At 44.0% G+C, this 11,871-nt stretch overlaps 1 protein-coding gene across 5 annotated transcripts in view; it reads right to left on the minus strand.

Annotated features, from left to right (window-relative positions):
- Nucleotides 1–11,871, minus strand: part of SCAF8 (SR-related CTD associated factor 8) — a 250,670-nt gene that overhangs the window by 63,778 nt on the left and 175,021 nt on the right. For 2 of the 5 annotated variants that reach the window (XR_004262853.1, XM_032258747.1), the window contains one exon: nt 1,253–2,384. The exons of the other annotated variants lie outside the window; for them this stretch is intronic. The gene's annotated coding sequence lies outside the window, so the exon portion shown is untranslated. Of the gene's footprint in view, nt 1–1,252; nt 2,385–11,871 lie in introns of those variants that run through there. 5 annotated transcript variants of the gene reach the window in all.

Genomic DNA, 11,871 nt, shown 5'->3' on the forward strand with positions numbered 1-11,871 from the left:
AGTGAGAGGCCAGCATTTACTCACAAAGCCAAACAATCCCCTGGGGGATTCTTTCTAACCTTGCAAATACCAAATAGCTTCAGTTTGTCAAAGTCACTTAATACTGTTTTAAAGACCAGCTCAAAATGCTTCAAGTCCCTGGAGAACTGTGACTTGTGAAAGCTTTCCTTTGCCATGGACTGAAGCAGGGATGGAGGGTGGGCTGTTCAATATTCATGCCGATTCACACAGAGAGCCTGTCCAGATGCGCAGGCCGAGGGGAATAGGAGCATCTGAAAAGGGAATTCATCCAGGGAACAAAACCAGCAACCTCTGCCCCTATTATGCTGCCTCGGGATTTTAAAAAGATTACTCTTCCAACAGATGGGCCTTCATGTGCACCTGATCATTGGAAAACACCTCCAGCTAAGTGCTGATGGCATATGCACCCAGCACTGAAGGAATGATTCTATTTTTAACTTCATTTGCTATTCTGTTTCTCCTTTCACCCTATCCATTGAAAAGCACCTCAGAAACTTTTTTTTTCCCCAGTTTAACTTCCCAAATTATTTGCTCACATGTGCACTAGAATGGTGAGGTTAGTGACAAATCCATCCTCTTCCTTCGTGGGGGGTGGGGGCTTGGGGGGGGTGGGAAGTGGGAGCTAGATGGATGTTTGCCAATTGTAGGTTTAGTTACAAAAGAACAGAAGGAAAGGGATTTTTTCTCATTGCCATATCAAATTTGGTAGAAATGCCAAGCAAGACCTAAGTTTTTTTACATAGATTCACATGTCTATTTCTTTGGAGATGTTTTATTATTGCAATATGATGGAATACATAAAACAATACTCCAACACTACTGGGCAGAGAGTCAAACAAAAAAGATCCTATTGAAAACCCTGTAATTGCCACTATATTACCTATAGCATTCTCTAGTTTTCTGCTTACTACTTAACAGAAAATATAATTATAATCAATTTAATGGAAAATCTGTTGTAAGGAGAAACTCAAGAAAGCTTAGGTATAATCCTCAGGAATTAATTTTAATCCTTGTCATAGAATGCATATTCAAAAAGACCTTGGCATTCAAAAATCTCTTGGCCTTTCAATAAATAGAGTGGTTGTTCAAATATAGAAAAAAACAGTGAAAGGCTTGATCTATGAATGTATCTCTACATCACTAGACATACAAATTGCTTGGTTACTAGGCACAGACAGACCGCAAAAGATGCACTAAGCTACACAGCAAAACAAATGATTAACAACCAAAATGAATTTCCATTTTTATTATGAATGTCCAAAGTGACAGCATACTGTGAAAATGTCAGGTTCTCATTGATTAAATTTCAAGAGACCACAGACTACAGCATTCCAAGCACTTTAATTTTTGACAGAGCCAAAACAAATAAAAGAATGACCAAAATATTCTTTTGGGTGTAAAGGGTATTCATATTTGAGTTTTTGTCATTTTTTTCTTCCCTGCAGGTATGGTGAACACTGATAATTTCCAAAACACAATTTCTGGATACTTGCAGCAAACTTTTATCATCTCTGCCTGAATAAGAAGCTAAGAAGAAATGTACTTATAAAGTATGTTTAGGATATGACGTGATATGTTTGTTCATCCTCGTTTCCTTACTATCCCACAAGGCTTCTTGTCTACCACCCAGGTACCTGCTGTTTGTAACAACAGGACAGCAAGGCTGAAGTGAAACACTCAGAAGACTGTACGGAACCCTGGATTTTCTGAAAGCTGCATTTACTTTTTCTTTTTTAATGAAAGCTTAAGACTTTCAGTGTTTGAGAATGTTCAAGGGGATACCTAATGATAATGGATTAAAGCCACCAATCAAGAACTACACAGTCTACAGAGATTGTGTTCAAGAAAAAAGCCTTGGTTCCCTAAAGCTATGGTCCTAGTAATCTGTAGGTCCAACACAATATGACTTTTTTTTCCCCCAAAGGGTTTCCTTGCCATCTGTCCTTTCCATCACCGGTATGGGATGATGCTACAGATGGAGTTTGTTGCCACTGGTATTCCAATCAAATCTGGTCCTGTGGAAGTGGGTATCTCTTACAGATGCAATACTGTTCATCTGAGTGGATCCCAAAAAAGAACGATTATGAACTAGAAACTCATAGAGTTTGTGTTTAAAATTTATAAAATTAAACCTGCTCCAACAGGTAATACAGGGAGGCATGCTTGCAACCTCTGGATTCAATCAGAAACAATGCCTGAGAGCACAGAGCCTTCTCAATAGGGAACGGCGGGTTCCTTTTAACGCTTCCTTAAACAAGATCCGATGTGATGGACATTAGAACTTTGAAGCACGTCTGTCTCATTTATTTCTACAAGGCCTGAGACACAGGAAGCTGCCAGGACTTCATTCATCATCATCTTGCCTGTTGACAAAAGGAACAATAACTGGTCATCACTGGTCAATGGAATAATTTTTCCTAGTTTTTTTCCAAGATCATTCCTAAAGAAAAGGTGGTGTCAATACAACAGCAAATGTTTCAATGTCTGATGAATTTCTGTGCTCTGAAATGCCATGCCTTCTTCCAACAGAGCAGGAAGAACCACGTTATGCAGTTATCCCATTCATTGCTCTACGAATGCTGGAATGATTCAGGAGACAGCCCTCTCCTGGAAGTCGGCAGACCCAGGCTCCACACATGATTCTGCCAATGACTGACACAGTCACCTAAATTTGTTGGGCCTTGGTTCCTTCACATATAGGCTAAAAGGACTTCAGTGGAGCGTGTCTAAAAAGAAGGCCATCCAGTGCTAACTTTTCATAGGTTCGTGTGGTCCTGCCTTCTTAGTTCCTTACAGAGCATAACCAGGTGCGACCATCTCAAGCTGTGGCTTACAAAATACCTACACCTGGGTGCCTGTGGTCCTTGTTCAGCTTGGAGTTGAGAACCAGGTCCAGAGAAATTTCAAAATCTCTATTAGCACCTTGAAGTCCATTAAAATCTTAAATGATAGAGTGATGGGTACAGAATTCTGAAAATACACATCTCCATGTTTTCACATCTTTTTCTGTCTTAAGGTCAAAGAAGTATCTTTTTTGCTTTTGTCCCTGCTGGCTTTCTTAAGAAATAATCGCATAAAAGCTGAAAAATACATTCGTAAGTATAAAAACATGGCAGCATTCTGTAAGAGCCTACTATCTAGTTATATAATTCAACTAGTTGGACTAGTTTAAATAACTATGCCAAGTAACTTTACTAAGACGCATGTCTGGTAGGAGAGATGGGACCTAAACACAGAAAGTCTGACCCTAAAATGAAATGAATGTGGGTTTTTTTTTGTTTTTTACTTTGAGATGGAGTCTTGCTCTGTCGTCCAGGCTGAAATGCCATAGTGCAATCTCAGCTCACTGCAACCTCCGCCTCCTGGGTTCAAGCAATTCTCTTGAATTCTCCCTGGAGTAGCCGGACTACAGGCATGCACCACCATGCCTGGCTAATTTTTTTGTATTTTTAGTAGAGACAGGGTTTCACCATTTTGGCCAGGCTGGTCTCGAACTCCTGACATCAGGTGATCTGCCCACCTCAGCCTCGCAAAGTGCGGGGATTAAAGATGTGTGCCACCCTGCCAGATACCATATGATATATTTTTAAGGCATCCTGTTGCCCTGTGTGACAAGAAAGGTGGCTGAAATATTTTTCATCTTTCTACTGTACTTTTGGATAGAGGGGAAATGTGTGAACCATCCACATAAAACAAAACTGGTGGCAAGATATCATCTATTACTTTGGATTATTCTAAGGGTTTTGCTAATGAGTTTATTCTTCAAACCTAAAAGCTGACTTAAACAAAAAAGTTGACTTAAATGCTACCCGAAAGAAAAGGGCAATGAAGATAAGCTCCATCATTTGACTCTCAATAGCAACAAGACTAAAGTTACAGAGTCATTTTCTTAAATTTGGATAAGATTTGCCAGGTTGTAACCGGATCGGCTCTTGTCCATAGCAAATTGGCAATTATGTGGTAAAGGCACAGAGATCACAATGGTAAACAAAAAGAAAATGATACAAATCCACTCAAATTATGGGGTGGGGACCTATACAAATGATCTGTAAACACATGCACATGTGCTAACACACACTAAACATGCAGGTTTCTTCTTGCTAAATAGGAGAAACAAATGTTTCTGTCTCAGCAAATGAACTTGAAACGTAAGTAAAATTTATTATGGGATTCTGGCAAGTATTTTTATGACCATGGCTTTCTGGGCTGATTTCTTTTCTTTTTCTTTCTTTCCTTTTTTGAGACAGGGACTCACTCTGACACCCAGGCTGGAGTGCAGTGGCACGATCTCCGCTCACTGTAACCTCCGCCTCCTGGGTTCAAGTGATTCTTCTGCCTCAGCCTCCTGAGTAGCTGGGATTATAGGCATGCACCATCATGCCTGGCTAATTTTTGTATTTTTAGTAGAGACGGGGTTTTACCATGTTGGCCAGGCTGGTCTTGAACTCCTGACCTCAAGTGATCTGCCCACCTCGGCCTACCCAGGTGCTGGGATTTATAGGCATGCGTCACCATGCCCGGCCTCTGGGATGATTTAATATACATTGTAAGTGCCTGATGGCATCACTGCAAGTGCATGTGATATGATTCCTCGCTGAAGAAGGTGGGTATTGAAAAGCAGAAACGTAAGGAACAGTACAGAGGCGTGGAGAGGACGGGCTCTGCAGCGTGTCTTGGAGGGTGCTTTAGTTTGCACAGGTTTCTCATGTTTATGCTCTGGTCCTTACAATACGGGAGCCAGCTTCCGCCTGGGGAGGCAGCTGAGATAAGCAAGCTTACGTGACCTGCCCAAGGCTGGTGCTACTTTTTCTTTTGTAAACACACCGTCTCTTGCTCCTGACACTGAATATTCATGAGTTTATTATTTATTATTGTTCTTCATTTCTTCTGCATAGTGTTATTACTGCTATTGGCACTCATATATTAAGTGCTTTATAAAGGATTCTTGCAAAATGGATATAACAGAGCGTGACAACCACAGTTTGCGTGATATGTGATTAATGTCTCCGCATAATCACGACTTGCAAAGTAGATATAACTATCTCCACAAAGAAAGAAGCTGAGGTTCAGAGATGTGCGTCACCCAGTGTCACATGGCAAATAGCAGAGCTAGAATTCCGAGCCTATTAGCTCCAGCTCCTGTTGTCTCCACTGCGCATAGTGTTTTGGCGTATGCTGAGCCACTAAGCAAACACCCACTATACATGTTATGCAGCTCCGTTTTTACGTGTCAAACCCAAGAGGAGCTGTTGCATCCAAAGCCTACTCATGTGGCTCATGCCTGTAATCCCAGCACTTTGGGAGGCTGAAGCCAAAGGACTGCTTGAGGCCAGGAGTTCAAGACCAACCTGGCAACATAGCGGGAAACTGTCTCTACAAATAAATCAATCAATACAGCCGAGTCTCTCTCACACACACACAGCTACTCCAGAGATCCGTGAAGCATCTGGATCAAGGGTCCATGCTGAGGGGACACGACAAACAGGTGGGCTTATTTTAAACTCCATAAACAGCTATCGTTCTTGTGAAGACGTACATTCTCACAGTCAGGAATCACCCTTTGTAAGCAGTTGCCAGGGTGCACATGGGCTCAGAACACTGGCTCTAATTTCACAGTAAATAAACAGTAGGAGGTCAGGACCCCTACCTTTCAATGGGAACATGGTACAAAGGATAAGAACTTTTTTCTTTTGAAATAAAATTGAGAAGTGGTAGTGCCTGGAGGTAGAAGGAATACCTGGAGGAAAGTGAAAAATTTTAGAACCAGTTTTCTGCAGCACAAATTGCCGTAAATAATGTATTTGCTATACCTGTCCTTGGTTTCTAAACGCACAGTATGACGATTCTTTCATAAAATGGATGACAAGGAAGGCAAATGGAAATGAAGGTGCTGCTCAAACAGATGTTACTGGCTGGGAGTCCGCTGGTGTCAGGTAACTTACACCGCCTATTTAATCCGTCCAAACAGCCCAGGAAAGTATCAGGCTGGTGCAAATGTAATTGCGGTAGTAGCAAAACCGCGATTACTTTTGCACCAACTTAGATATATTCATTAATCTCACACTGCAAAGGAAAAAACTGAGGTTCAAAGGGGTAAAATAATCTAGCCAAGATGACACACCTAGAAGGTGGCAGAGACTGGATTTCAAGCTAAGTATGAATGCCTATTATATATAAATATGCCATATATATATACCAAATTATATATGCCTTTTCTCTCAAAGGCTACTTCCCCAAGACACCTCAACAACCAGACATCTGGATAATCACCCTACACTGCAGCCCACGAAACTGTTTCTTTTCTTTGAGATGGAGTCTCACTCTGTCCCCCAGGCACAACTGCAGTGGCCTGATCTCACCTCACTACAACCTCCACCTCCCGGGGTTCAAGTGATTCTTATGCCTCAGCCTCTCAAGTACCTGGAATTACAGACATGCACCACCACGCCCAGCTAACTTTTGTATTTGTAGTAGAGACGAGGTTTTGCCACATTTGGCCAGGCTGGTCTCAAACTCCTGACCTCTCAGGTGATCCACCTGCCTCGGCCTCTCAGAGTGGTGGGATTGCAGGTGACAGCCACTGCGCCCAGTTGAGACTGTTTCCTGATGAGGGCCCAGCAGTGCTCAGGATTGCAGGGAGGCCCAACTGCTTCCAAAGTAGCAACACCCCCTGTCACCTACAGAAATCCAACTAAGGGACAGTGGCCAGGCTTCCAGGTCAATTTCATGAGGTTACAGAAGAGGGACAGAGAGAAAGGACCTAGCAGAGTGGCTCCTCAGACACCACAAGGGACCAACTGGATGAAGAAACAGACACCGAGGTACCTTCAGTTTTTGTTTTTTAGAGTCATGGCCTTGCTCTGTCACTCACGATGCAGTGCAGTGGTGCAATCACAGCTCACTGCACCATGGAACTCCTGGGCTCAAGTGATCCTCCCACCTCAGCCTCTTGAGTAGCTGGGACTATAAGAGTGCACCACCACACCCTGCTAAATTTTTTTTTGAGACAGTCTCTGTTGCCCAGGCTGGAGTGCAGTGGCGCAATCTTGGCTCACTGCAACCTCCGGCTCCCAGATTCAAGCGATTCTCCTGCCTCAGCCTCCCAAGTAGCTGCAATTACAGGCACGTGCCACCATGCCTGGCTAATTTTTGTATTTTTAGTAGAGATTGGGTTTCACCATGTTGGCCAGGCTGGTCTCAAACTCCTGGCCTCAGATATCTGCTGGCCTTGGCCTCTCAAAGTGCTGAGATTACAGGCATGAACCACCGCACCCAGCCCCCTGTTAATTTTTTATTTTTTGTAGAGATGGGGGTCTTACTATGTTGCCCAGGCTGGTCTCGAAGTCTTGGCCTCAAGCGATCCTCTTGCCTTGGCCTCTCAAAGTACTGGGATCACATGTGTGAGCCACTGTGCCTGGCAAACTTCACTTATAATGTAAAGGGTCCTGTGATCTAGTTACAATCTTCCCCTCTTAGCTGATTTTCAAAGGATCTATTAGCAGGCTGTACACTGCATACATCTGAAGAATCATCTATAAATTTACAGCAAAGAAAGAGAAGACAAGGAGGACAATATGGAGAGACCATCTAGAGAGAGGGTCTGACCCTTTTAAAGTTAATCTCCATTTTTCCCTAGTGAAGCTCTTAGCAGAGCTGCCAGTAATCAGCAAAGCTGGAGACTGGCATCCTGGCATCCTCCTCTTCCTTTGTGCTCCACAAAAGAAGAAGGTGTGTGATTAAGAGGCCAGGGGACAGAAAATCCATAGGGGCGATTTGTCCCAGCACTAATGATACTGGATTCGTAGCCAGTAGACTAACTGCAAACGTGATGGAGCAGTACCAAGGAAACTCGGTTTGAATGAGGGCCTCTCCAACCACGTTCGGCTCCAAGCCTCAGCCAGTCTGCCCTGCCATGTGGAAACGAAGGCGCCAGAGTTGCTCATGGATGCCAGAGCCCAAGCTGCCTCATCCAGCTGATCCATTTGGTCAGCCCATATGGGAGCAGAATGGCTGGCACCAAGCTGAAAGTTTCAGTGTGTGCAGACACGTTGGAACATAATTTGCTAAATGTTTTATTGTTCTGTAGTTAAAAACCTACTTAAAATGTGAGGAGCTACATTCCCATTAGATTAGAACAATATGAAGTCATGTCCTTTCAAGTACCGAGTGTTAAGAATAATTACAATAACATAAAGGCAATCATTTCCTATTAGGGAAGTTTATTTCTGTGATGGGGGATGCCCAGGGCTCCTCTGTTAACCAAGATCCTGTTTCCTGCTTCCCATCCACACGTGCATCACTCACAGGACACTCGAGAGTCCCCAAAGCAGCAACTGAATTTCACCATCATGGAAAGAGGGATCCTATGAGCACTAAATCAGACCTTAGGAATGGCCAGGCACAAGGCCTTCATTTTAAATATCAGAAAACAAGCTCAGAGCCTCTACACTTGCCTAGGAACATACGATTGAGAATCCAAGAAAGGCTCTGATTTTTGGTCCTACAATGCCCCTTGTTCATTTTGTTCAAATACCTCAGATATTATATCTGAAAAATTATGCCATTTGGTGTGAATAATCCAAAAACGACATGAACTTTGGGACCATGAAGGATTAAGCCATTTCTATAGCTATTTTCTGTTTTTGCTTTTAGACACTTATGGTGGTAAGTTTCCATAGGTGTTAGAGTCTGATGTTGTGAGCTGGTGGGAGGGAGGCACAGGGTCCCAGAGCATAGGGTCTCAGGGCCTGGCAGAACCCCTCCGGCAGGCCCGTGTCCAGGAGGCAGGTGAGCACACAGGGGAGAAGCGTGCACTGGGATCCGGGATCAGAGGCATGGGGTTTGTATCTCTGGTTTTGTTCTTGATTAGGCGAGCACTCCTTGGCTAAGTTCCTTAGCTACTCTGACTTTCCTCAGTCGTCAAATACGATCAACATTGCCCCTGAGGCTAACGGTGGGGACTAAGAGGCTGGAAGGGTGCCCACACTTCCTTCCGCCAGCTGAGTTCTCAGGCAGCCCTGGAGAATGGGGGCGGGGGGGGGAATGGCAGAGATGTTCACTGATACCCACAGTTATAGGAACAAGGCCAGGGTTTCCCGTTTCCACCACCTGGGATGCTCTGCCCTCTCTGCTCTACCTTGAGGGGGCTCAGTCAGCCACATTCTACCTGAAGCTAAGTAGATAAGGCTGCCCAGTCACCAGCCTCCCTCGCCCCATTCACATCCTTATCTTCCCCTTTTTTTCCTTGACTGGGAGCTCCTCTGTGATTGATTTAAAATGTGATGAAAGAGGCTACCACCTTCTCATGGATCCAGTGGCAGTGGGTGTGCTGACCACACTCTCCACCTATTCCTGGCCATCAGAGTCAGGATACACCCTGCTCCGCAGCTCCAGAAGCTAAACGGGTCACCTCTTTCCCCCTCACCCCTCCAACATTCTCTCTCTATCTCTGGGCCATTCCTACTTGGATGAGAGAATCACAAGCTATTAGGAATCAAGACACCTGCATTCCAAAAGAAAGCCAATGCTCATGCTCTTGTCGAGGTACAGGAAAAAAAATTCAAGGAATTTCTGCATACAGCTCATGAGAACCACTATTGTTTTGACTCTACATGACCTGACAGTTCTGCACTTTGACACCCTGGCACACTGGCCATTGGGGTGGGGTTGGGAGATAGGACAAGAAGCTGCAAGAGAAAGAAGACAAGAACAGGTTGTTCAAGACACCAACCACTCTGTCGCCTGATAGCAGACAGCCATGTTTACAGGATAGGGAAGCGAGAATGCAGACTCCATGCAGCCAAGGCCAGCATCTGAATTCATCTTGGTAAGATGTAGACTCCCTGGCATGGGGCTTAATGGCCATTCAACACTGAATTAAACGGAATAACACTAAACAGCCACCCTGGAAGATAAGAGTCTACCTGCTCAGCACGTAATCTTTTTAGGCCATTTGTATAAGGCAGCTTGTGACAGTCATTCCATTGGCAGTACAATCACCTTGACTGCTTGGAGGCCTTCAGGCTGCAGGCTGATGCTGAGAACGGATGCATTTTACATGAGTGCTGGCTTCAGATCCTTCTCCTTCTAGCTTAAAGGTGAAACGGTTTGACTTTAAGTTGCCAAGAACAAATACTGTAAGATTAATGCATGGCAGGTCACATGAGGTGCTGCTCTTACTTTAAAATCTGGCATGTTCAAACTATTTATTTTATTTACTTTGAGATGGAGTCTTATTCCGTCACCCAGGCTGGAGTGCAGTGGTGCAATCTCGGCTCACTACAACCTCCTCCACCTCCTGGGTTCAAGCCATTCTCCTGCCTCAGCCTCCCGAGTAGCCAGCACTACAGGCACATACCACCATGCCTGGATAATTTTTGTATTTTTAGTAGGGATGGGTTTTCACCATGTTGGCTAGGCTGGTCTCAAACTCCTGACCTCAGGTGATTTGCCTGTTTTCCCCAGGGCTGGGAATGAGTCAAAGCAGTGACATGAGCCACCTCGCCCGGCCTCAAACTATCATTTAGTAGGATGTATTCTTCTCTCTTGAAGGCTAGAGTGAAAACTATGAACATTTTTTTTTAGTAGAATTGAACCTATCAGATAAAAATTTTTAAGAATTTTAAATGTTAATTTTAAAAGACTTTCAATATTTCTTACAGGCGTGTCACATTTATGCATAAAGTATACTCTAGAAACTCAAGGCATTGATTCAATCTTATCTTGAGTATGCTGGAAGAAGTCAGTGTTCAAAGAAATCCCATTGTTCATCTTTTTGTAGACAAAGAAACCTTTCAAAAAGTGAACAATCACCCATTTAAAAAGATTTTTGATTTTCACATATCCAGTCTGCCAAAAGCAAACTCAATCTGGTGTCCTCGGCTGTCTTCACGACTGAATTGGAGAGAATATATGACCGCCCGTTTAAGCGGATGCGATTTGTTTTAATTGCTTAAGAAACTCACTTGCAGACTGAATTAGTGGCAGAGAACTGACATGACTCAGTCAAGGAAATGACAAGCTACTCACTTTTCTGCAATGCCAGAAAATGCAGCTCTAGGGACAGGTGACCCCTGGAATATCTAGGACAGGAACACCTACCACAGCCCTGGGTGGTGCAGGGTTAGGAGGGGACAAACAGCCAGAAAAAGTCCTTGTAGGGACCACGCCCAGCTACCCTTGATTGGAGGACTCAGCTATGCCTCCACTCCATCTTTACTTGTACGCATATGCTTACAGAAACTGGCGCACCATGCCTGTAAAGTGGGCACGATGCAGCAAATACAATAATTAGGGTTATTTTTATGCTTAAAACCACAGAGAAAGGAGGACTCAGCTAAGTTTCCTGCCATCTCTAACATACCTAGCAATCATGTCAGTGAAAGACTATACTTGAATTGCATGTCTCTCTCTCTCTCTCTCTTTTTTTAAATGGAATAACAGTTTTTAGAAAGGCACAGTGTCAGCTGGGTGCAGTGGCTCATGCCTATAATCCCAGAACTTTGGGAGGCTGAGGGGTGGGTGGATCACCTGAGGTCAGGAGTTCGAGACCAGCCTGACCAACATGACAAAACCCTGTCTCTATTAAAACTACAAAATTAGCCAGGCGTGGTGGTGGGCGCCTATAATCCCAGCTATTCGGGAGAATCACCTGAACCTGGGAGGCGGAGGTTGCAGTGAGCCAAGATCGTACCATTGCGTTGCAGCCTGGGAAACAAGAGTGAAACTCGAAAGAGAGAAGAAGAGAAGAAGAGAAGAGAAGAAGAGAAGAGAAGAGAAGAGAAGAGAAGAGAAGAGAAGAGAAGAGAAGAGAAGAGAAGAGAAGAGAAGAGAAGAGAAGAGAAGAGAAGA

The sequence above is a fragment of the Sapajus apella genome, unplaced genomic scaffold (assembly GCF_009761245.1).
Source record: "Sapajus apella isolate SASKATOON/1434 unplaced genomic scaffold, GSC_monkey_1.0 scaffold105, whole genome shotgun sequence".
Lineage (NCBI taxonomy): Eukaryota > Metazoa > Chordata > Mammalia > Primates > Cebidae > Sapajus > Sapajus apella.